The sequence below is a fragment of the Manacus candei genome, unplaced genomic scaffold (assembly GCF_025592945.1).
Source record: "Manacus candei isolate 608988 ecotype Guabito, Panama unplaced genomic scaffold, ASM2559294v1 h1tg000049l, whole genome shotgun sequence".
Taxonomy (NCBI): Eukaryota; Metazoa; Chordata; class Aves; order Passeriformes; family Pipridae; genus Manacus; species Manacus candei.
In genome coordinates, this window is record NW_026138097.1 from 26,494,626 (window position 1) to 26,498,599 (window position 3,974).

Consider the following 3,974-nt stretch of genomic DNA (forward strand, 5'->3'; position numbering starts at 1 on the left):
AAATCAGCTCACTTAAAGCCATATGATATTCTCATTGCTGTATCTCAACCCTCACTTTCAATGACTTCCTACTATCACTGGAAGAATCTTACTTCCCTTTATCTTGAAAAATAACATGAATGAAAACACACAGGTCCTAGTTTCACAACCCCACCCCCCAACTCAATGTTTGTATTTACGTGTTTACAAAGAATACAGTGATCTTTCTAATCTTATGAGGTATCCATGGGATACTCTGCAGGTAAGTGAAGTGATTATTTGAAGGAAAAAAAAAGAAAAAGAGAACAATCATTTTATTTTTCCCATGTGTAAATATGTTTTGTTTATGATATCCACTTATTCATTTGAATACTAAAGAAGTAACAACATAGCATAGTCAGAAGAGCCAGAATTAATTCCCAGAGTTTATATCTGGCATATGATGAAATTTCCACCTAGCTCAGAAAAGGTATTTAGCTATTTCTGTTTGTGTAACATTGGCTTGTCCCTGCCTACTGAATAATAAGGTGGACTATGCCTTGCAGTGGTTTAAGAAAGTCCCTCTTCATACTTCCATTGTGACATTTCAGGGCATCATGGGAATCCCCTACACACTTCTTTTTTTTAAACCAAAATAATATTTGCAGGGAGCTTTTTAAAGCTATCTTGAATATTAGGCTTTTCTTGGTCTTGGTCTTGGTCTATAACAGAGCACTTTCACCTTTTTGTCCACTTCTTTGAAGAAAATTACATTCAAAGGTCTGTGTTACAACCAAATCATCAGAAACATTTACTTCTAAGGCTACTCTGAATTTTAGTCAAGTTAATGTATACATTCCACTTAAACTCAGATTTTGGCATAGGCAGGACCAGTTCCGGATTCATAGTCACACACTTTTAAAAATCAGTACATAAAACTGCCTATCCAGAGAAACCCTTAGGGACTGAGATGATATCTTACATTGTTCCTCCCACCTGCAAGCTTCTCCTCATGCTTGGTATCATGACCAAATTCATTATTACAAAGAAGCCTTTAGGCAAGGATTTGGTATTCAGTTTTGAATAAAATCTAAGTTCTCCAGCAAGACCCCGGACCTCTCACCTAAGATATATTTTAGCAAATTACTCTCTGCACAAACAATTCAGTCATGATTTCTGCCACTGATGGCAAACCATGCATCTCTCCCAGGTGTAGTCAGACAGAAGTAAGTGGAATGGAATCTCTAGAAACCCAGTGAATCATTGAGTCTTATTATATGCTCTCTGTCTAGTTTGAAAATAGAAGATTCTCTGTAGTGTAAAAGAATAACTACTTTACTAAGTACAAAAGACATTGGAAATGGCAGGGAGACTTTAAAGTCATTAAGGAAATTCACAGGGCATGTCATTGCTATGGGATCAAAAGTCATTAAAGGGGTTTTAGCTCAAATGGCCTTCAGTGAAACAGTTAGCTATGTTCACACTGGCAAATTTTAAAGCAATTCAATCTCTGGATGTGCACTGGGCACCTAAGGCATCTCTTAGTCATTATTTCACTTGTATGGTGCAGACTCAGCCATTAGTAAAACATCAGTCCTCAGGTGATTAATTGCTGGGACTTTTATGGCTACATGAGAAGGAAAAAGTATGGAAAACTATAGACTAAACCTTGATCACAGTTCTAAATACGGGACATGCACAGTCACGTACCTGCCTACTCTGCCCATGAACTACAGCATCCTTTGCTATAAGGTTGAACGGGGCAAAGGGCAAGATCGACGCTAAAGTCCACAGCCCCTCTGGAGCTGTTGAAGAAGTTCACATTCCCAGCTCACCCTTTAAGGCAGACAGAGAAATGCTGTTTGATATCTCTAAAGTCATTGCCATAGGCCCGAGTCTGGAGCGTGATAAAGTAGGTGAGGCAGGGCTACTGAATGTTGACTGCACGGAAGCAGGTCCCAGGGACCTGCGGGTGGACATGGTGTCAGATACTGGTTCCAAAGCCGAGGTCCAGATCGATGATAACAAGGACGGGACCTATGTTGTTACGTATGTGCTGCTCTCGGCCAGCATGTACACAATTAAGATGAGATATGGAGGAGACCAAGTACCTAAATTCCCAGCCCAGGTCAAAGTGGAGCCAGCTGTGGACACAAGCAGAGTTAAAGTGTTTGGACCAGGAGCAGAAGGAAAAGATGTCTTCCGAGAAGCTACAACTGAGTTCACTGTGGATGCTTGACCTCTAACAAAGGCCGGTGGTGACCACATCAGGACGCAGATCACGAGCTCGTCCGGCTCCCCCCCAGACTGTCTCATCCAAGACAATGCAGATGGAACATATTCAGTAGAGTATACGCCATTTGAAAAGGGTCCGCACACAGTCAGCGTAACGTATGATGATGTACCTGTGCCAAACAGCCCCTTCAGAGTGAATGTGACAGAGGGTTGCCACCCAGCACGTGTGAAGGCACAAGGACCTCGACTCAGAGAGGCTTTCACAAATCAGCCAAACCCCTTTTCAGTTGTCACCAGAGAGGCAGGATAAAGGACACAAGATACTCCACAGGCATGGTACCAAAGGATGTAAATACCTCTGATTGTGATTAATATGTAGCAGCACCATTTCTCTATAACACACAGTAATGCTCAATTCTAGGTAAATAAGCTCAATGCAGACCAGTACACATTACTGCATTAGACCAGTGGGGATTTTCTTTCTATATTTCCTCCCTGCTCCTTTTCCCTATTAGCCCTGTTGCTCTGCTTTGTTAGATTTGTGTTTCTGTCAAGTTCCTATCTATTCTAACTCTCTTAGTAAGAACAAGAGTGCGAGATTTTCATGATTCCCAGCCTATGAAATCCAAAATGTAGGAGTTATAGGGAGAAGAAACAGTAGAGAATTAGCCGAGAATGAGCAAAATTGTGACCAAAAACATGTTAAGGAACAAATAAAAACCCAAACAAACAGAAATTATGTATGCTGATGATTCCTTTTTATTTAGAAGCCTGGTGTATTTTTCCACATGATGGTTTGCTCCAATTTAGAAGATGAACAAACGTAACCCAGTGACCTTCAGCAATAGTTCAAGGTTCATGTAGTACTGAAATCCCACTCTTCATCATCCATTTCATGAATATCTAGACTATATCTTAACAGAACAGATAGATGAACAAATATTTAATGATTTTATACATTTTATACAATTTTAAGAACAAAAAATGCCAAATTACATAGATAGGCCAGGTTACAAATATTTAAATATTCAGAGGAGATGAACCCAGGATTTAAAGAATTCAAAATAGATTTAATTCATGTTTAATAACTAAATTATATTACTTTTATTTATGCAGTAAAATTTTGTCATGTAGAATTCTAATTCTTGTTAGGAACTGTTGCCTTGTGACAGCTTGTGTCACCTGTTTAGCACAGAAGGGCAATTGTGGGCAAGCAAGTTAACCAACCTGTTTTCGCTAAAAAGATAAGTGAGTAAATAGTTATTAACTTTGATTTTTATGGTACATTAATTCAGTTTCATTGTCAAATTATTCAAGGTAAAGATGTTTAATGCATTTTTTGCCTCTGTCTTCAACACGGATGATGGACAAAGGTGGTCTCAGCATCCTGAGCTGGAGGACCATGACTGCAAGAATTATCAACTCCCAGGCAAACCTGAAACTGTGCAGGATTTGCTGCTCCAGCTGGATTCCTACAAATTTATGGGACCTGATGGGATTCATCCAAGAATCCTCAAAGAGCTGGCTGATGTAATCACAAAACCTCTCAACGATTTTTGAGTTGTCTTGGGAATCTGGAGAGGTCCCAGCTGACTGGAAGTTGGTCAACATTATCTCAATTTTCAAGAAGGACAAGAAGGAGAACCCTTGAAACTACAGGCCTGTCAGTCTCACTTCAGTACCTGGTAAAGTTATGGAGAAGATTATTCTGGGAATTATTGAAAAACACCTGAAAGACAACAGAGTCATCGGTCGCAGCCAGCACGGCTTCAAGAGAGGAA

The 3,974-nt window shown here is 39.8% G+C and overlaps 1 pseudogene; it reads left to right on the top strand.

Moving 5' to 3' along the window:
* The first annotated feature begins 225 nt into the window (after window positions 1–225).
* LOC127476529 (filamin-B-like) lies at window positions 226–2,503 on the top strand (annotated as a pseudogene).
* The last annotated feature ends 1,471 nt before the right edge of the window (window positions 2,504–3,974 follow it).